Genomic DNA, 23,232 nt, shown 5'->3' on the forward strand with positions numbered 1-23,232 from the left:
GATTAGCTTTTCCCCCCAATATTTTTATTGCTACATCATAATTCTACATGATTATTGGATTTTTTTTGGAGGGGGTACTAGAGATTGAACCCAGGGATGCTTTATCACTGAGCTACAGTCCCAAGCCCTTTTGATTTTTTATTTTGAGATATGGTCTCACTAAGTTGCTCAGGCATCTTTCTAAGTTGCTGAAGCTGACCTCGAACTTGTGATCTTTCTACCTCAGCCTCCCGAGTTGCTGGGATTACAGGAATGGGCCACAATGCTCTGTTATAATGGTTGTGTTTGTTACATATTTGTACCTTCACACAATATAAGTATAATTTGATCATTATCATTCTTTACAGATCCAACAAAGGGAAACTCGCTGAGCTGCAGGCTGAGCCAGTTCTTGGATTGTGGTACCTGCTCCACTGGAAAATACTCAATTTTATTTGGGTAAAATATCTGCTGATCAGAATAGAGTACCTTTGGTGAACCAGCAAAGCTGGAAAAGATATGTCATTGAATTGGAGGCTCAAGACTGGGTTACTGCCTCAGAGATAAACATAATTAAAAGAGAAAGGAAGGAGGGAGTAAAGAAGGTTGGAAAGAAAATAAGGAGGAAGAAGACAAGGAGAAGAAATAATTCCCAGACATTCTCAGGTATATATAATACATCTAAGGTTTTAGAATTTGTTGCTGAAAATATTGCACCATGAAGTCTGCTCACTCTAGTACCCAGACACGAAGTTCCACCATTATGACATTCCACCCAACCATGGAAGAATTCTCAGATTTCAACAATTATATTGCCTACATGGAATCCCAAGGGGCACACAGAGCTGGCCTGGCCAAGGTAATTCCACCCAAGGAATGGAGAGCCAGGCAGTCCTATGATGATGTCAGTGACATCTTAATAGCCACTCCCCTGCAGCAGGTGGTCTCTGGGAAGGCAGGTATGTTCACTCAATACCACAAAAAGAAGAAAGCCATGACGGTGAGAGAGTATCACCTCCTGGCAGACAGTAAAAAGTATAGAACTCCCCCACACCTGAATTTTGAAGATCTGGAGAGAAAGTACTGGAAGAGCCGCCTCTATGACTCACCAATTTATGGTGCTGACATCAGTGGCTCCTTATTTGATGAAAACACTAAAGAGTGGAACCTGGGACACCTGGGGACCATTCTGGACCTGTTGGAGCAGGAATGTGGAGTTGTCATTGAGGGTGTCAACAAGCCCTACCTGTACTTTGGCATGTGGAAGACCACTTTTGCGTGGCACACGGAGGACATGGACCTTTACAGCATCAACTACTTGCACTTTGGGGAGCCCAAAACGTGGTACGCGGTGCCCCCTGAACACGGGCAGCGCCTGGAGCGCCTGGCCAGGGAGCTTTTCCCGGGCAGTTCCCAGGGCTGTGAGGCCTTCATGAGGCACAAGGTGGCCCTCATGTCGCCCACAGTCCTCAAGGAGAATGGCATTCCCTTCAACCGCGTGACTCAGGAGGCTGGTGAGTTCATGGTGACATTTCCCTATGGCTACCATGCTGGCTTCAACCATGGCTTCAACTGTGCGGAGGCCATCAATTTCGCCACTCCGCGATGGATTGATTATGGCAAAGTGGCGTCTCAGTGTAGCTGTGGGAAGTTCAGGGTCAGCTTCTCCATGGACCCCTTTGTGCGCATCCTGCAACCCGAGCGCTATGAGCTGTGGAAATGCGGGCAAGACAGGGCCGAAGTGGACCACACTGAGCCTACAGCGCCTGGTAGACAGGCGATGACCACCTGGAGGGACATCCTTTCACGTAGGAAAGAGTCCCCCAGCCTGAGACATTTCCCACTCTGGCAAGACCCAGCAGCTCTGGACCACAACAAGCCCACCGCATCAGCAAAACAGAGACAGGTTCCCGGGAGACTGGCGCCTAGCCTGAGACACCTCCGCAGGCAGCGAAAAAGATGCCTCAAATGTCCTATAGCCACAGGCTGTGGGAGTCGTGGCTGCACCCCAATATGTCCTGCGTCCTGTAGCATATCATCCCCAAATGGTTATATGCAGCCCAGGACTGCAGTTAAGGGTTGCTTCCCAAAGTCTGGAAGGATCGGGTCACGGACCAAAACTGTCAATCGTCTTTCTTCTTGGGAATTGGAGGCTCCTGACCCTACTGTCATGACACAGACCAAAGGACTCCTAATGGTGGCCACAGGGAACACAGCTTCAGGTTCTGAGCATCAGCCCTTGCTTGAGGATAGAGCTTTGATGAACGATTCTGTATCTGTGTGAGCTGGGCCCCATTTTCCTGCCAAGGCTTCTGTATGTTGCTGTGCCCCTGATCTTCAACCCTTGGTCCCCCACTAGATCCTGATAAACCAATGCACCCTGGCCCATGCTTGCAATCTCTGGATAACTTCACGCTGAATCTCCCTGAAATTGTCCCACTGACTGCTCCTGACTTCATTCCACCTCTAAGAGTTGCCAAGGATGGTACTGGGGACTGCATGACACCTGCTGAGGTTGTAGGCTTGGACTTCTCTCTTATTCATCCAAGATTCTGGATCTAGTGGAGGTCTCCAGATTCTTCTTGCCACTAGAGGTATTTGAACCTTTGACTTTGGAGAAGTCTTGGTCACCAATGGATGCTCTTAATCTTGGCCAATGAATATATTGTAAATGTGACTGTGTCTTAGACCACTAATCCTAGTGTTTTGGTTTAAATATAAATCGTCCCCCTGAACTCATTCAGAAGAATTATTCCTGTATGAGTGCTATTGTTTACCTATGATGTGTCCAATAAAGTTCAAGTGTTAAAAAATGCAATAATTTCTATAAGAGAAATGATTAGATCACAATAGGTATGGCCTAATCATTGAATTAATATAGTGATATGGATTAACTGGGTCAAAACTGTGGGCACATAAGGTGTGGCTAGAGAAAAGTAGATCACTGGGGGCCTTTGGGGTTTATATTTTGCTTTTGATGAGTATTGATTTTTCTCTCTCTGCTTCCTGGTTACCTTGTTCTGAGCTGCTTTTCTGTGAGACACTCTTCCACTGCAATGTTCTGCCTCACTGAGGCCCAGAGCTATGGAGTTGACCAACCATGGAACCTATGAAACCCTGAGCCAAATAAATGTTTCCTAAGTTGTTCTTGTTGGGTCTTTTGTTCATAGTGATGAAAAACTTGATTAAAACAGTGAGTCTTATGATAATGGTTTTAAGAGAATGGAGAGTTAATCTGTGTATAGTGTTTAAGGTTGGGACCTTTAGAATGTGTTTAGTTTAGATTACGTCCTTAGGGTCAAGCTGTCATGATAGAATCCTAGTGATATTATAAGGAGAGGGAAAGAGACCATATATACACAGAGATATATACACGCTCTCCCTACCATATGATGCAGCCAGTAGACACCCTTACAGGTGACTTCATCATCCTGTTTGGACTTTCATTCTCCAAAATCATGAGTCAAAAGAAATTCCTATGTTTGCCAAGTAGTCTGCCTCACATATTTCATTATAGCAACGAAGTGCTGGCAGATCCACTCAGGAAACTTGGAAGGAACCATAAATGTTCTCAGCCATACAGCAATTCTGGAATGTGCCTGTCTCTAGTACCTGTTCCCTGTTACTTTCAAGAATTGACATTTCTGAGGATGCCTGATGCTTTCTCCCTCTATAACAACTAGGGCTCACTGTGGCTTAGGAAGTGGATCTCCCCACCCTATAGGCTGCCACAGGAAGTTGTAGCATCTCTCAGGGACTCTCAGACCACTCCTGAACATGGCTGTGCCTGTGGCCCCTACCATGGTCTAGGTGCCATGCCTCCCTCTTGTTTCTTATGTCCTTGTTTCCTCCTCTATGGTATATGCTTCTAGCCCCCACAATCATGGGTCAACATTGGATGATGCAGAGAACCTGACTGAGCTTCTTTACTTCATCCCAAACTCCATCAAGGTGTCTGTCCTTAATCAGCCTTCCCCTGGATCTTGCCACTGCCAAAGTGAGGCCCAGTGCACCTCACAGCCTGACAAGTATAACATGCTCTGCTTCCCAAGCGACCACCCCACCACTGCTCCTGAAGAAACTAAACCTTTTGACCAATTGAGTCTGGTAGTTCTGGCCCCAGGCAGGTTTTGTAACATTATTGTTGTTTAATAAATTTCTTATTTCTAATGTGTACCCAGAAAACAAAGAGGGGGAAACCCATGGAACCACCATTTGACCCAGCTATTCCCCTTCTAGGTCTATTCCCTAAAGACCTAAAAAGAGCATGCTACAGGGACACTGCTACATCGATGTTCATAGCAGCACAATTCACAATAGCAAGACTGTGGAACCAACCTAGATGCCCTTCAATAGACGAATGGATAAAAAAAAATGTGGCATTTATACACAATGGAGTATTACTCTGCATTAAAAAATGACAAAATCATAGAATTTGCAGGGAAATGGATGGAATTAGAGCAGATTATGCTAAGTGAAGCTAGCCAATCCCTAAAAAACAAATGCCAAATGTCTTCTTTGATATAAGGAGAGTAACCCAGAACAGAGTAGGGACGAAGAGCATGAGAAGAAGATTAACATTAAACAGGGATGAGAGGTGGGAGGGAAAGGGAGAGAGAAGGGAAATTGCATGGAAATGGAAGGAGACCCTCAGGGTTATACAAAAGTACATACAAGAGGAAGTGAGGGGAAAATAATACAAGGGGGAGAAATGGATGACAGTAGAGGGGGTAGAGAGAGAAGAGGGGAGGGAAGGGGAGGGGAGGGGGGATAGTAGAGGATAGGAAAGGCAGCAGAATACAACAGACACTAATATGGCAATATGTAAATCAATGGATGTGTAACTGATGTGATTCTGCAATTTGTATACGGGGTAAAAATGGGAGTTCATAACCCACTTGAATCAAAGTGTGAAATATGATATATCAAGAACTGTGTAATGTTTTGAACAACCAACAATAAAAAAAGTAAAAAAAAAAAAGAGGGGGAAACCCTTAAAATATATTCTTCATATCAAATTGTATGAAAGAGATATATCTAAACAGTGTTTCAGGTAGACAGAAAAAAATATAATTGCCAAAACCGTACCAAGGAAAATGCAAACAAACAAACCTCACTGGAGTCATGGATCTTAATATCAGACAAACAAAATGAGACCAAAGCTATATAGAGGAAGGATGTGTGTGTGTGTGTGTGTGTGTGTGCTTTTTTTCCTAGTTGTAGATGGGCACAAAATATCTTTATTTATTTTTATGTGGTGATGAGGATCGAACCCAGTGCCTCACACATGCGAGGCAACCACTTTACCATTGTCTACAGCCTTGGCCCTAGAAAAAGAGCACTTAAAAAAAAACAAATTGTAATTATTAACATATGTGAATTGTGCAAATTAATGAGTTTTACTGTGACCTCTCCCAACATGAATATATCATGCTTTGATCATATACACTGTCCAGAAGATTCTTCATAATACTACAGAACTCTTTAAACACACTTTGCAATGAAAGTAAAGCAGTTATGAACTTCCATGAAACTTTTTCTTTCATTAAATATCAAAATATTTTTGTTGTGGTTAAGTATATGTAACGTAAAATTTATAACCATTTTAGTGACTATAAAAGACATTCTAATTATATAAGCATCACAACCACTATTCATCTGCAGAACCTTTCCTCACCACAAAGTGGTACTCTACTCATTAGGCAATTCTTCTTATTACACACTGCTCCAGCTGCCGGAATCCATCATTCTACTTCATTTCTCTATTAATTTGACTATTATGGCACCTATAACAAGTGGATTGATACAGTATGTGTTGTTTTGTATCTGGCTTGTTTCACTTAGTGTAATGTGTTCATTCACATTGCAACATGTATCAAAATTTTCTTCTTCTTCAACACTAGACACTGACCCAGTGTGTACGTCCACAACATTTTATGTATCTATTCATTCATTGATGGATATTTGGTTTTTTTCCCATCTTTTAACTATTGTGAATAGTGCTGCATGGGCACTGATGTACAAAAATCTTTTAAAGTTCTTTTTTAAAGCCATTTTTATTACCTTTTAGGTTCAGTTCTAAATTCTTTATTAAAATCATGCATGTATTGACCATATTTCTTACTAAATAACTACAGTATAAACTTTTTATATAATTATTTCTTAATTTAAAAATTTATAGCTAAGCTTATTATTTTAGACTTAAAATGAACTGTGGCATTCCCCATGGGCATTGAGAGTCCGCTGAAAGCTACAGATCTTCCCCTTTAACAACTCTACACATGTGAAAATCTATAAACATTTCAGGGAACTCATGGGTCCCTTCTGTTTTATCCTAGGTGACAGGTTTATAATTCTAGTTTCTTTACATAATTCCTCATTGTGAGGGTCTGAGGCTTTGGAGGAACACATTTATTCTTCCCTTCATTAGTACAGCCTGGATATAGGTATGTTCCATGTCTTATTCTTACTGGTAGTCTTTCTGGACTCCATGTGGCTTTTCTGGGTGTGGTGGACAGGAGGCTGTACAGTGCCAGGAAGCTCTTTCCAAGCTTCACACACTCAAGCATGTGGGATCCCATTCAAGGTGTGGGCTGGACAGTGTAGGGCTCCCCACTTGTGCTCTCAGAGGTCGCCAAGGTTCTGAATGTAACCAGAGCAGGTGGAGTGTGTTTGTAGGAGAATGCAGTCAGGAATGTCCCAGAAACATGCACAGGGATCAGTCTGTGCTTCGTTAAAGGGTATTCCTCATAATTTTCACGCTAAGCTTGTGTTTCTAGGATTGATGGAGGAGTAAGTGTTGCCTTTGTGACCTTGAGGGAATTGTATGGCAGAAATGCAGAGGAGAGTACTGGAGAAAACAGAAATGTCATTGCTTTTTTTCTCACTGAGGATATACTCCCTAGGATGCAAGTGACCCAAATGGGACACTTAGTCACGGAAAGCTTCACAGAGCAGAAGACATTTTTGAGTCCCTTAAGCTCCAGAGCAGGATTTTCCACTTTCGGGAATCCGTATGTGCAACAGGCCAAATGCAGAGCAGAGTGATTATGTTTTCTTAGGAATAGAAAGGAAGCTCATTTGTGTCTGGGGCATAGAAAAGAAGAAGAGGCAGGGCCAGAGTATGTGGGCCTTATATCTCATGGTAAGTGTTTGATTCTTTTGCAACTTGAAAGAAGAAGTCATTAGAAGTTGAAAACAGCAGTTGACATGATATGATTTCCAAATTGCAATAATCAGCTTAGTCTTGTGAAAAATGTGAGGGCTGGAGTAGCAGCTAGACCATCTAGATAATACAAGTGAGAGTAATGCTAACTTAGATTTTATTGGTAGTGTTGAAATTGCACACAGTGGACAAATGCAGAATGTATTTTTGAAGTCGAAAGTGCTAGTTTTGATAGAGAAAGAAATATTTCAGAGAAGCAAGCCACCTCTCCTCAGTAACAGCCATCCTTACTTCACAGAATTTCAGTAAAGCTCTAGAATTGGAAGCACCAGGTAAAGTTGACCACATGAGTAATAAGAAGTTGATATATGTTTGAGGTCCTGAGTAAAGGCAGCAAAATCCCATATCTTAATCCTATCTCATCCAGGTGGCAATTCTGTCTTTCCTAATGTTACAAGAGATTGAAAACAAGGCTGAGAGACTGAACTCAGGAACTCCAGGAGCAGAGGAGGATGGGAGTGAAATGTCCAACTGAAAGGGAGAGTAAGTCAATATTGAGATGGTGGGATCACAAGATGGAAGCTCATTGTATTTACTTGGCAGGGAGCAGACCTAGGGGGCTGCTGGGCCTAAAGAAGTTCTCACATGGACTTATATCTGATAAGGACTGAGAGATGGAGGCTTTTATTCCTTCCGATGAAGTTTTATTGCCCCTGGTGTGCAGGGACACAGGTTTCGTCTCCCAGTTCCTACAGCTGTGGAGAGATGCCTCACCCAAGGCCATGGCTCTTCTCAGGGAAGCCCATATCCAATGACTGCTCCATGCTGAGGCATGAAAATTTGGCCACCCTGCTCCACCTGGGCCAACTCTGAAGGGCCAGTTCAGCTCAGAGTTCCTTGAAGGATTGGCTGAGTCTGTTTTTGAGCCTGAACCTGAGCTCAACTTTTCCCTCTGATCAACTCTGCCTCAGTCCTCTCCCTTTCCCCTGGCCATGTGTACCCCAAGGGCTCTTCTAAATAAATGCCCCCAGTGCTGAACTCTTGAAGTGTGCTCCTAGGGCAAGAAACTAGAACACCACTCTAGGTCTTGATTGAGAAAGTGGAGATCTGTGCCCCCTGCTGACATTATAATCCTTCATTGCAAGGTTGTTCAGGGATGTGAGGAATTAGAAAATGCCAGATGATAATCTCTGCTTCCAATTCATGAACTTTTGTTTAACTCCTGGAGAAAACAGATGCCTCTGAGTACTAAAAGGCACAAGGATATGAGGCAAATGTTGTGCTCTGGGCATGAGAAATCATTCCAAGATCCACCCCTAGATTTAGTGGAAATACTGCTCTGAGAAGAACAATACCATATTTGGGGCAATGGACACTCTTGTGTGTCACAAGCTTGTGGCAATTGACAGTCACACAACCTCTTTGAAAAACTGTCAATTTCTTATAAACTTAAGTACACAAGTGACCCTAGAAAATATGTTCCTATAGGTATTTGCCAAATTCAGAAAATCGAGAGCTGTGTGAACAATTCAAATGTCTCTGAACAGATGAATGGGAAAAATAATAGTTGATTGAAATATTCTTCATTAGATGAATGGATAAAGAAAAGCTTGTATACATACACAGCCATAAAGCAGTACTCAGCCATAAAGAATAATGACTTTATGCATGTACTGTTAAATGGATAGAACTGGAGACTATCATGTTAAGTGAAATAAGCCAATCCTCAACATGTTTTCTATGATAACTGGAAGGTACTCCACAATAAGTTGGGGGCAGAACATTAAAAACATAATAGAAGGATCAGTGGAGTAGACAAAGGATAATGAAGGGAAGAGAGGAAGGATGGGATACGGAAAGACAATGAAATGATTTTGACCTAATTTTCTATGTACATGTCTGAATATGCAACAGTGAATGTCACCATCATGTACAAGACACTAATTTAAAAAAAAATTGTATGTAGCAGAAAGATTAGTAGAGGATGGGAATGGAATGGGGGAAGGACCGGGGGATGGGAAGAGGAAGTACTGGGGACTGAACAAGAACAAATTGTATTTCATGCACTTATTAGTATGTCAAAATAAATTCTATTATTATGTATAACTCAAAAGAACCAGTAAAAATAAAAACATGATAAAAAAGAAATATGACTTATAAATCTAAAAGAAAGAACTTCAGTTTATGCTACAATCAATAGATGCTAGAAACACGAGGTTGGGCTAAAGAAGCCATTTCCAAGAGAAAACAAGATTATGATTCTAGGGCTCAGGTTGTGGCTCAGTAGTTGAGCGCTTGCTTGGCACGTGTGAGGCCCTGGGTTTGGCTCTCAGCACCACATATGAATAAATGAATAAGTAAAGATGCATCGACAACTAAATATATGTACTTTTTAAAAGATTATGATTCCATTTATATTCCTTCCAAGAATGGGCCAGAATTATATGCAGTCATAGAAGCTAGTCAGTGGTTGCTTCTAATGGGGAGTGGGGACAGATTAGGAAAGTCTAGGGAGGAAAGAATATGATAGGGTGGTTGCTGAATCATCCTACATCATTTTGGGGCGATGACTGCATGTTGCACTCATTTTTGATACTCACTGAAGACCTAAGGTTCATGCATTTATTGTATTCTGAAGCAAACTGAGTAGTAGAAAGGATAACAGCAGAGAAAAAGTGAGATCTGTCTCAACAAACCCCAAAAGCTGAGTTCCTAGGTTAGTGGATGAAAAAATAGAAAGCAGCCCAATCTGCAAAACCAAATGGGGATGAGAAATTATGACACCTAGTATGCCACTGGAGTTGGGAGTGAAATTGAGAAGTGCAAGAGGTTTTGTTGAAAATTTATTTGCAAAGTTAGTAGTTGGTGGGTCAGCTCCATCAAATGATCATCCCAGCAAGGCCTTTACAGCAATCTCAGTAGAAGACCATATGTTCTTTTTTTTTCCAAGTGAGAAATGGTAATTTTAAAATTTAGTGGTAGAATTAGATGGTGAATATGGCAATGCAGAGAAATTTGGGAATTCCGAAAAGTGTCCCTTAAGGCAGTATCCTTGGCTGGCGTTCCTGTTTTGAACAACAGACGCTGATTTCTTCTCATCATCTTTCAGTAATATCACACTTTTTTTCCCAGACAGATAGATGTTGTGAGAAGTCTTTGCTTTAAAAAAAATTGGGGGGGGCTCTGAAGGACAAAAACATAAGTACACTACTCATTTTTTGAAAACACTGTTTCCATGGCACTCCTGTATTTTCACTCTGTAGATTCATTAGTGTTTATTCTCTTGCCCTATAAGTACAAAGAAAGGCATATTAAACCGATTTCTAAATTATTCTTCTAGAGATTCAAGAAGTGGAGGAGATCCTTTAAGAAATGTTATTCAGAATTTTATGTTACTTGCTGTTGCCACACTCAATCTGAACACCCTCAATTTGGAGCATTCTTCTGAGTAAAACACACCCATATCTACCTGGTATGGTTTGGATGTAAGGTGTCCCCCAAAAGCACATGTGTGAGACAATGCAAGAAGGTGGGAGGATAAATGACCAAATATAGCTTTCACCTACAAATCAATGAATTAATCCCCTGATAGGGATTAACTGACTAGTGACTGAAGTGGTAGGATGTGGCTAGAGGTGGTGGGAATTAGGGCATGGCTTTGGAGTATACATCTGAATCTGGAGAGTGGAGTCTCTCTCTGCTTCTGGATCACCATGATGTGAGCTGCTTCCCTCTGCCACACTATTCCACTATGATGTTCAGCCTTACCTTGAGCCCTGAGGAATGGAGCCTGCCTTCTATGGACTAAGACTTCTGAAACTGTGAGCCCTCAAATAAACTTTTCCTTTTCTAGAATTTTCTGGTTAGATCATTTAGTCACAGCAGTGAAAAAGCTGACTATAACACTCACTACCTGTTTGTCCATGTTCAATAAGTTTTTCTTATATTCTATTTTGTAAAATCAAGAGAAATTGATTAAAAAAACTTATATACAGATAAGTGTAAAACTCTCTTTGTTCTCTGTGCAAGAACTCTATTTTTAGGCTTTTCTTTACTCTAAGAAATAATGAGGTCAGCATATCTTCATGGTTATAACCATAAGTCTGCACACAAAAGTAGTATGTCGTTTATGTTTCACCAACTTCTTCCCCATTGCGTCATCATTTTAGAATGCTCAGTGTACAAAATCTAAGCCTACTGCTACACACACATAGATCCCGGGAACTTCAAGAGTCAATGGGCAATTTTCATTCTATCCCTTCCTCTGCTGTTGGACAAATGGATTACTTTCGCATCATTTTTTTTTTGTTTTGTTTTTCTATGGATTGAACCCAGTGGCCCTAAATCATGGAGCCATATCCTCAGCCCTTTTTCTTTTTTCTTTTTAGAGAGGGTCTCTCTAAGTTACTTAGGGTCTCACTAAGTTACTGAGGATACTCTGAACTTGTAATCCTTCTGCTTGGGCCTCCCAAGCCACAAGATTCCAGGTGTGCGCCACCATGCCCAGCTACTTGCACAACTTAGCTACCACATACAGTACTTCACTGAATGTCTTCATACTCAGAAATAAGGTTGATGAGTTGTATTTGTGTTTACTTTCAACTTTTCTGGGGACAGCTAGATTGGTTTTCAATTTCTATCTCCATTAGTACTCTGTATCATCACACCTATTAATTTTTCCTAAGTCAGTAAAAAGTACTGTCTCATGCATTTCTCCAGTTATTAGTGATCTTAAACATCTCCACATATATCTTGGCCCTTTGAATTTCTTATGTTTTGGATGGTCTGTTCTAGGACGTTGCTTACTCGTTTGAGTTGACTATTTTAAAAAATCAATCTGTAGTCATTTTTTAATGTTATTATTATTTTTTTAAGTACTAAGGTTGGAACCCAGGGATTCTTTGCCACTGAGCTATACCTCCAAGACCTTTTTATTTTTATTTTTGAGACAGGATCTCACTAAGTTGTCCAGTCTTGGCTAGAAATCGTGATCTTCCTGCCTCAGTCTCCTGAGAAGCTGGATTACAGGCATGTGGCACTGTGCCTGACTTCATTTTAGGACACCAATTCATTTTCTCCTTCACGCACCCATGTTCTCTCTTTCTCTGGTACCAGGGATTGAACCCAGGTGTGCTTAACCACTAAGCACATACCCAGCTCTTTTTCATATTTTGTTTAAAGATAGGGTCTTGCTAAATTGCTTAGGGCCTTGCTAAATTGCTGAGACTGGATTTGAACTTGTGATCCTCCTGATTCAGCCTGCCAAGCCACTGGGATTACAGGCCAGGCCAAGCTCCATAGTCTTGAACCTTTAGAACTGTGAGCTGAACAAACTTCTTCAAAAATTATCAAGCCTCAGGAATTTTATTGTGCCATTGTAATAGTGGTCCGTTTCATGCTTTGAATATAGCCCTTGCTGCTCTGCCAGGGAGGCTTATTTTTAAATGCACATGTTTTTCTTTTCCTCTTCTCCCTCTCACCCTCCCTTTCCTGCGAGCAGAAAACTAGATTATCCTTTCCCATCCCAGGCCAAATTATCTGTCTTTCAGCACAGGCCCACGACAGGAAGGAGAGGGAACCAGAAGATCTAGAAAGTGACTATCCTCAAAATTAGCAAATAAATTTCAGTACCCATCAGGCAAACCTGGGATCCCCTGTCAGGGTACCCCTAGAATATAGCGCTTGAATAGCTTCTTGAGAACTTTCTTTGACCCCTTATGGGCAGAATCACAGTCTCTGGGACAGGAGTCCCCTATGCCTTCGCTTTGCTAGCAAAGTAATAAAACTTTTTCCTTCTTCTTAAACCTGTATCTTCCTTATTAAATTTGCACTAGGGACAAGGCATTGGTAACAGCAACACAAAACAGACTAAGACCCTGTCCTGTCTATTTTGTACATACATGTATTTGTCCACTTAAACTCAAATATCACAGTTTGATAAGTGAAAAGTCACTTTTTTTTTAAAGGGAAATCAACTTTGAGATTTTTTTTTGTATATCTGATATCTTATTTGAGTATCATGTCACTTAATGTTTCCATGACTCTATTTCCTCACCTGAAAATAGAGTTCATAAGATTTTCCTTGTAAGTTATTGTGAGGATTAAATCAATGATTTTGTGAAGAGTAAATTAAACAGTGTTTGGCATTTGAAAGTCACCACATAACACATTTGTTCTTTTTTTAAATGTAGTCTCATTAGTAATCAGGGAAACACAGACCTTAATGGGATATCACTATGCCTTTGCCTGACAGCCGAATGCTAGGATTTTTACCTAGGATTTGCAGAGGTGAAGAGCAATGAGCACCCTCATACAGAGCTAGTGGGTGTGATTTGATACTAGGGAGGATTGAACTGAGGGATGCTCTACCACTGAGTTACATCAAGACTGGCCTCAAACTTGCAATCTTCCAGCCTCAGCCTCCCCAGTTGCTGGAATTACAGGTGTGAAACCACCACACCAGTTATTTTAGCTATTTTTAGTAATATTTCGATTATAACTGATGAGGGACTTCGTTCACCAAAAGGCATGATACAGGAGGGTAAAGACAAACCAAGGAGTTTGAATAGATATTGTAATACTCATATCCAACAAAAAGCTATATTATCAAGTATATAAAGAGCTATTACAGTTGACTCTCTGTATTCATGGGTTCCACTGCCTCTATGGATTCAAGCAATCATGGAGTAAAAATATTTTTAAAAAATTAAATCTGTATTGAACATATATAGACCTTTACTCTTGACACTCCCTAAACAATAGAGTATAACAACTGCCTCCATTGCATTTACATTGTATTAGATATTATAAATAATCTAGACATGATTTAAAGTACATCAGAAGACACATGTAAGTTATATGCAAATACTACACCATTGTTTATAAGGACATGGGCATTCATGGATGTCTATATCTTCAGAGAGTTCCTGGAACCAGTTCCCTACACCCCAGATACTAAGAGATAACTGTACAAAAAAAGAGAACCCAGATTCCTGATATTTACCTATGATTTGCAGAGGTGAAAAGTAATGAGCACCCTCATACAGAGCTAGTGGGTGTGTAATTTGGTAAAAAACTGTTGAAAAGCAGTTTGAATGATAGTTTGCATTCATATTCTATGACCAAGAGATCCATTCATTAACATGAGTCCACATGAACACCTGTACATAGTGGACAAAGTCCAAAATGATCCTTTTTATTAGTTCTTTTTAGTAATACATAACATTAGGATTTATTTTGACATAATTATAACCACATTGAATATCATTTGTTCTAATCCAGCTCCGGTACTTCCCCTTTCTCTTCCCTCCTCTCTCCTCTTCTTCTCTTCCCTCTACTCTACTGAGCCTTCTGCTCTTTACGTATAGGGATTTTTTTAAAAAAATTATCCTCTTATGGATATACATGATGGTGAGATTTACTGTGGTATATTCATGTGTACACATGAAAGTTATGTCAGATCCACTCCACTGTCTTGCCCTACAAGGATCCCTCTTCCCTTCTTTTTATTCTCCTTTGTCTATTCCACTGAATTTTTTTCTATTCTTTTTTTTCAACCCTCTCTCTCCTTATTTTGGATTAGCTTCCACTTATCAAAGTGGAAAATAAGCTACCCCCACAAACTTTAAAAAGTGGAAGCTCATCAAACTTTGACTTTCTGAGACTGGCTTATTTCACTTAGCATGATGTTCTTCAGTTCCATCCATTCACTGGCAAATATCATAAATTCCTTCTTTTTTACAATGGAGTAATATTCCATTGTGTAAATGTAGCAATTCATCTGTTGAAGGTCACCTAGTCTGCCTTCAGAGCTTTGCTATTGTGAATTATGGTGCTATAAACACTGATGTGGCTAGGTCACTGTAGGTAGTATGCCGATTTTAAATCTTCTGGATATACCGAGGAGTGGGATAGCTGAGTCATATGGTGGTTCCATTCCTAGTTTTTGGAGGAATCCCCACACTGCATTCCAAAGTGGTCCTACCAGTTTGCAGTCCCATCAATAATGTATGAGTGTACACCTTTCCCACATCCTCCCTAATATTTATTGTCACTTGTACACTTGATAATTCCCATTCTGACTAGAAAAGAAATATCAGTATAGTTTTTATTTGCATTCTCTAATTGCTAGAGATGTTGAGTATTTTTTGATATATTTGCTGACTCTTTATATTTCTTCTTTTGAGAAATATCTATTTAGTTCCTTTGCCCATTTATTGATTGGGTTATTTATTTATTTTTTTGGTATTAACTTTTTTGAATATATTCCGGATATGAATTCTCCAAGGAGAAGGTGGCAAAGATTTTCTCCCATTCTGTATGCTCTCTCTTCACACTCTTAATTGTTTCTTTTGCTGTGAAGAAGATTTTAATTTGATGGCATCCTACTTATTGATTTTACTTCTTACACTTTAGGAGTCTTGAGTAGGAAGTCAGTTCCTGAGCCAACATGTTGGAGTTTTGGGAATATATTTTTTCCTAGCAGGTGCAGGGGTTCTGGTCCTAGGTCTTTGATCCATGTTGAGTTGACTTTTGTGCAGGGTGAGAGATAAGGAATAAATTTCATTTTTTCTACCTATGGATTTTCAGTTTTCCCAGTACCACTTGTTAAAAAGGCTATCTTTCTCCAACATATGCTTTTGGCACCTTTGTCTAGTATCAGATAACTTATTTTCTATTCTGTATTTTCTTTAGTTTTAGAGTTTAAAACTACTTGACAATACCTGGTACATTGGAGCCAGTAGCTATTCATGCATGCAAGCCTGAGAATTAGAAGACATATCCAAGACAGTGAAAGCCCCCACTGAAGACACTCATCTAGCTGCAGGCTGAACCAGTATTTGCATTGGAGTACCTGCTCAATTGGAGATACTCTGTGTTCTTTGGGCAGAAAACTCTGAACAGGATGGAGTTACTGTGGTGTTAGCAAGTCCGGGAAATTATTTAAAAATCAAGCCTGCCTTCACCTATAAGTCAAACATTCAAAAAAAGAAAAAGAATAAAAGGGGAAAGGTATAACTCACAAACATTCTCAGTAATCTGTAATATACTTGAGGTCTTCAAGTTTGCGGCTGAGTATATTGCAGACATGAAGTCTGCTCACTCTGGTACCCAGACAAGAAGTTCCACCATTTTGACATTCCACACAAGCATGGAAGAATTCTCAGATTTCAATAATTATATTAATTACATGGAATCCCACGCGGCATACAGAGCTGGCCTGGCCAAGGTAATTCCACATAAGGAATGGAGAGCCAGGCAGTTCTATGATGATGTCAGTGACATCTTAATAGTCATTCCCCTGCAGCAGGTAGTTCACTTAATACCACAAAACGAAAGCAGGTATGTTCACTTAATACCACCAAATGAAGAAAGCCATGACAGTGAGAGAGTATCACCTTTTGGCAAACAGTGAAAAGTATAGAACTCCCCCACACCTGGAGAGAAACTACTGGAAGAACTGCCTCTATGACTCACTCTCCAGTTTATGGTGCTGACATCAGTGGCTCCTTATTTGATGAGAACACTAAAGAGTGGAACCTGGGACACCTGGGAACCATTCAGGACCTGTTGGAACAGGAATGTGGAGTTGACATTGAGGGTGTCAACACGCCCTACCTGTACTTTGGCATGTGGAAGACCACTTTTGCGTGGCACACGGAGGACATGGAGCTTTACAGCATCAACTACTTTCACTTTGGGGAGCCGAAAACATGGTGTGCAGTGTCCCCTGAACACGGGCAGCGCCTGGAGCTCCTGACCAGGGAGCTTTTCCTGGGCAGTTCCCAGGGCTGTGAGGCCTTCCTGAGGCACAAGGTGGCACTCATCTCCCCCACAGTCCTCAAGGAGAATGGCATTCCCTTCAACCACATGACTCAGGAGGCTGGTGAGTTCATGGTGACATTTCCCTATGGCTACCATGCTGGCTTCAACCCTGGCTTCAGCTGTGCAGAGGGCATCAATTTCGCCATTCTGTGATGGATTGATTATGGTAAAGCAGTGTCTCAGTGCAGCTCTGGAGAGGTCAGCTTCTCCATGGATGCCTTTTTGCGCATCCTGCAACCTGAGCGCTATGAGCTGTGGAAATGCGGTCAAGACAGGGCAGTAGTGGACCACACTGAGTCCAAGAAGTGACTAAGCCAGAGCTGCTGACCACAGAGAGGACTGGATGCTCTTGAGAGATACCTAGATGCTTATTGTTTCTGGAGAAATGTGCTGGCTGGCAGCTCTTGAGTGTACTCATAAGCCCAGGGTCCAGATGCCCCTCCTAAGGCTACAGAGCTGATGCAAAGCCTGGTACAGTCATTAATTTCATGTGTTGCCTGTTGTGACTCTGTCAAGAAATGCTGTCCATCTATCGTAACTCTATCAACTGGTAGATGTGATAGTCGTGGTTGTGGTCTTTGCAAAGTGGGACTCAATTTGTGAGACAACTTTCCAGACTCCAACCAAGAGTCATCGTTTGATCTGCATCAAGAGAATAGCTTGCAACCCAGAGCCTCAGTGCCTGCCTTTGGATGGCATTTACACAGTCTGTAAGACCTGGGTCTCCTTTTTCTGCCATGGTTCCTGGATTCTGCTGTGCCCCTGATCTTCAACCCTTGGGGCCCCTACTGGTTCCTGATGCACCCTGGCCCATGCTTGCTCTCTCTGGACAACAGTACCATGTTGTCTCCCTGAAATTGTCATGCTGACTGCTTCCAATGTTATTATGCCTTTTAGAAGGCTCTTCAGGGCCACTGTTGGGTACTAAATGACCCCTATGAACCTTGCAGAAGGTGTAGTGTTGAACCACTCTTCCTCTAGGAATTTAGACTGAAATAAGTTTGCCAAAATCCCTTATGTCTCTGGGTGCGATTCCTCCCAGCTAAAGCTAGATGATGTTGCACCTTTGAGGCCTAAAATAACTTTAGTAATGGTTGCTCTCAACCACTGAATCCATGGCTATTTAATATATTGCCAAATGCTGTGTCTCTGACTCCTAACACTTGGAACCACAGAATATCTGCATCAAGCAACAATTCAGGCCTGAGTCTTTCACCTGTGGAGACCCAAGAGTGGACACCATTAAGATGTTTATGCTTTCTCCCGCTATGGCAACCAGGATTCACTGTGCCACAGAAGTGGACCTTCCCTCCCCATAAGCTGCCACAGGAGGTTGTGGTATTTCTAAAGGACTCTTAGCCCAGTCCTAAACATGGCTGTGCCTTTGGCCCCTACCGTGGCGTGGATATCGTGACCACCTCTTGCTTCTTATGTCACCCTCAGGATATCTCCCCTGTGGTGTTCCCCTCTGGCCCCCACAATCATTTGAGCCAATATAGAATGACTGAGCCTCACTTCATCCCATGTTGCCTCTGGACCTCTAAGCCACTGACTTTAGCTTCCATCAGACATTGCTATAGCCTCAGTGAAGCCCAGGGCCTATCAAAGTTCTTTAAACTGTGACATGCTTTACCTCCCAGGCCACCACCAACCATTGTTCATGCAGAAACTAGAACTTCTGACTTTTTGGAGTAGGCCTGAGTGTTCTGACACTAGGTGTTTTGTACTTTTGTGATATTTAATAAATGAATTTGTTATTTCTTGTTTGTTTAATAAATAAATTTGGTATTTCTTCTTGTACCTGCAAAGATAGTTGAATTTAAAAATATAAATGTGTATATATAATATAAATCTGTATACACACATGTGTGGTGTGTATGATTTTTTTTTTTTTTGTACTGTGTTTCAAAGTCAGGGCCTCACATATTGTAGGGAAGCATTGAATCACATTCCCACCCCGTTTCTATTGAGACTGGGTCTTGCTAAGTTGCTAAGGCTGACCTCAAACTTGCAATTTCCCTGCCTCAGCCTCCCCAGTAGCTGGAGTTACAGACGGTACCACCATACCCTGGTCTTAAAATGTGTTTTCGAACTCAGAATTAGAAAAAAGAGATAGAGCTAAAATAAAAAGGCTGAACTCAAAACAATGGGCGATGCTATCAAAGATAATGCAAAAAAAAAATAGAGCCACAAACTTTAATATTAGAAAAACTGTAATTGAGACCAAAAATACATAGAAGGGCTTTTAATTATGCTAAAGGCTAAAGTTCACACTGAAAATAAAGCAATCATGAACATTCATGCAGCTTGGATACATTATACTAGATAAAATACATGTTGAAACAAACATTAAAAGTAGAATCTAATTCATCTCAGTCCAAACAAAAAAACAAATGGACAAACATAAAGATATAAATAATTTACATTAACAATAAGGTGGAATTTATGTACTTGGCAATAAAGATACTTGCTTTTTTCAAGTGCCAGAGGATCAAATTTGACAATATATTAGGGTGGGAAGAAAACATAAATACATTTTTAAACCAAAGTAAAAAAACTGTGAACATTCTAAAATACAGTGCAATAAGACTAGGAATACATTTAAAAATCAGAGAATCTGGAAGGACTTTTCTCAAAGTTAAAAATTGTCTATTGAATTAGAGAGAAACAAAAGCCAGAAAAAGCCAAGTTGTCAGAAATCAGAATCAATAACAGTATGAACTCTGGGTCAGACAGCCTGAGTTTGAAACTTAGTTCCATCTCTTACCAGCATGTGTGGCCTTGAAAATTACTTGTTGATGACAGATTCCTCAACTTAAAAAAGAAATGACGTCTACCTCATGTGCCTGGTCCAATAGTTCTATGAGTTAATACCCATAAAGTGTTAAGATCAATGTCTAGGACACAACATGTATTACTGGAGAGTTTTTAGATTTCAAAATTAGTACACATATGTGCAGAAATATATGAGATTCAGTTAAGACAGTGTTGAAGAGGATTTGCAGTGTTGGATATTTTTTTCAGTCAAATTGATAGGATGAAATTAAATGGATCAAGGTTCTGATTCAAAAAGTTAGGAACAAATAATGAGTAGCAGGAAGGAATTGATAGAGGAAACACTCAAGAATTAATGATTAAGAATACCTAAAATCGGGGCTGGGGATATAGCTCAGTTGGTAGGGTGCTTGCCTTGCACGCACAAGGCTCTGCGTTCAATCACCATGGACCTCTAGAAAATAAAATTAAAATAATAATAATTAAAATTATAATAAATCAACAGAAAGCTTGAATAATATGTACACTTTTCTAGAAAATTAACTTACTAAAACTAATTTAATTAGAAAATCTAAACCATAAATTTCTATGTCAGAAATATAGAAAAGCTGGTGCATGCCTATAATCCCAGCCTATAATCCCTGCAGAGGCAGGATTGCAAATTCATACCCAGCCTCAACAAATTAGCAAAGCCCTGAGTAATTTTGAGACCCTGATTAAGTGGCCATAGATTAAATCCCTGGCGCACACACACACACACACACACACACACACCAAAAAAAAAATAGAAAAAGAAAAAGAAAGAAAGAAAGAAATATACAAAAGCCAGGTGTGGTAGCCCATGCCTGTTAAGCCTAGCAATGCAGGAGGCTGAGGCAGGAGGCAGGAAGCAGGAGAATGTGAGTTCAAGGCCAACCTGGGAAACATAGTGAGATTTCCCCATTGAAAGAAAAAAAAAAAAAAAGAAATACAGAAAGATGTCAAAAGATCTACTATTTAAAAATTCCCCAGATGAAATAATATTACAGAGTAATTATGTGATACCTCTTTCCAAATCATTTTGGGCATTTAAAAAGAAACTCCAAGTTGTAAAGTAAACACAATATTGGTAAAAAATCATGACAATCTGCATAATGAGAAAATTATAAATAAAACTTATTTATGAAGATTGATGCAAAAATTTCAAGTTAAATATTAGTTAAGAGATATTAATCCCATTAAAAGAATAATTATATAATGACTAATGGAGATCATTGCCTGAAGGCAATAATAGATCTGTTAGATAAAACTTGTAGACTGTTGGTATGGACTGGGATTCACACTAGGCCCAACAGACCAAACTAATGTGGAGTTACATCCCAGTAGCTGAACAGTTGCTAATTGTAGGAAACTCTGCAAATTGTTAACCAGTTAACCACTAACAATTAATTTGTCTCTATACCTCACTTTTATTTTTGTATAAATGCTATCAGATCACATTGTTGATTGATGTTCTCTAAACTTGTTTTATTTCTGAGGCCTGTGAGATTTGTGAATCATTTTTGGTTTAATTTTTTATTTCATTGTTTTGTGGTGCTGGTGATGGAAGCCAGGGCCTCATACATGCTAGGCAAGTACTCTACCACTGAGTTACATCCCAAGCCCTCATTTTGGCTTTGTTTTGTTTTTAATTGCTCAATAAAATAAAAATTTCATTAGCATGAGGGTTGCTTCTTTTAACAGTTGGAATAAGAAAATTTAAGAGCTGAGCATGTAGCTCAATATTAGGGTGCTTGCCTAGCATACATGAAGCTCTGGCTTCAATCTGGAATACTATAAATAAATTAAATGTAAGAATCCTATAAATGGATCCAAGAGGAAGAAGTATGTGATCATTTTTATCATTGTTGACAGGCATTTGAAAAAAATCAACACTTGGTCTCGTCTCATTTTAAATATACACCAGTAAACAAGCAATGGATAGTCCTTAAAATAAAAATGGTTTCTCTAATTGTCTACTTAGCTCTCTTAACCCCAACACCAGTACTTTCCCCAATGTAAAACATGGGAGACATTGATGCTAATAATTTATTTATAAAAATTATAGGTACTAACCAATGCAAAAATTAGAACAATAAGTGATGGAAGGGAAGAGACCAATGTTACTTTGCTCCATTGCAGTTGAGATGACTGAATGCCTGGAAAACCCAAAGGGGAGGCTAGTCATTCCTATCTTTTTTCTCTGATTCTTCAAGCTAGCAGGTCTTCTGTATCACCTACACTTTACTTCTCTACCTTCTTCAGTAAGTTCGAAGGTGAAGAGCCTTTCTGCAACAGATGATACCCAGAGGACGAAAAAACAGCATACTCCAGGGACACAGCCACATCAATGTTTATGGGAGCACAACTCACAATAGCTAAACTGTGGAACAACCTAGATGCCCTTCAACAGATGAATGGATTAAAAAATGTGGCATATATACATAATGGAATATTAATCAGCAATAAAAGAGAATAAAACCATGGCATTTGCAGGTAAATGGATGAAGTTAGAGAAGATAATGTTAAATTAAGTTAGCCAATCCCCCAAAACCAAATGCTGAATGTTTTCTCTGATATAAGGAGGCTGATTCATAGTGGGATAGGGAGAGGGAGCATGGGAGGAGTAGAGGGACTCTAGATAGGGCAGAGGGGTAGGAGGGGAAGGGAGGGAGCATGGGGTTAGAAATGATGGTGGAATGTGATGGACATCATTATCCAAAGTACAAGTATGAAGACATGAATTGGTGTGAATATACTTTGTATACAACCATAGATATGAAAAATTGTGCTCTGTATGTGTAATAAGAATTGTAATACATTCTGCTGTCATGCATAAATAATTAATTAAAGAAGAAAATCTAAATATTTTCAAGCAAAAAATGTACTTATCTACTCTTCAGCTCTGTAGCTTCGTGTTATTGAATATTTATTTAATGTTATTAAATATTCATGAACCTTTACCTTTAAATTATAAAATCAAAAAAACAATATTGAAGTGACTGATAAATGACTATTAAAAAATAAATAAAAGGAAAGCATCAAACAGGGCTAAACATTCGGGGATTCTCTATTAGGTAAAATATTTCAGGTACTTTGTACTCAAACTAAAAGGGAACAGGATTTTTAAGATCATTATTTTAAAATGAGTGAATTGAAAGAGGAAACTAAGTTGGAGAGCAGTGGAAAAAAATCATTCAAAGCCAGGAGTTGTGGTGCTCATCTATAATGCCAGTGGCTCAGGAGGCTGAGACAGGAGGATTGAGAGTTCCAAGCCAGCCTCAGCAAAAGTGAGGTGCTAAGCAACTCAGTGAGACCCAGTCTCTAAATAAAATACAATAATGGGCAGAAGATGTGGCTCAGTGTTTGAATGCCCTTAGTTAAATCCCAGTACCCATCCCCCCAAAAATCATTCAAGTCACAGTAGGAGGATCATGAGTTCAAAGTCAGTCTCAGCAACTTAGCAAGGC

General features: G+C 40.0%; 2 pseudogenes; both read left to right on the forward strand.

The window, feature by feature from the left end:
• The first annotated feature begins 648 nt into the window (after positions 1 to 648).
• Positions 649 to 2,541, forward strand: LOC124105246 (lysine-specific demethylase 4D-like; annotated as a pseudogene).
• A 13,691-nt stretch (positions 2,542 to 16,232) lies between these two features.
• LOC124105247 (lysine-specific demethylase 4D-like) lies at positions 16,233 to 17,278 on the forward strand (annotated as a pseudogene).
• The last annotated feature ends 5,954 nt before the right edge of the window (positions 17,279 to 23,232 follow it).

This window comes from Marmota monax, unplaced genomic scaffold, assembly GCF_021218885.2.
Source record: "Marmota monax isolate L192 unplaced genomic scaffold, Marmota_monax_Labrador192_F-V1.1 WCK01_AAM20220418_F8-fsc00104, whole genome shotgun sequence".
Lineage (NCBI taxonomy): Eukaryota > Metazoa > Chordata > Mammalia > Rodentia > Sciuridae > Marmota > Marmota monax.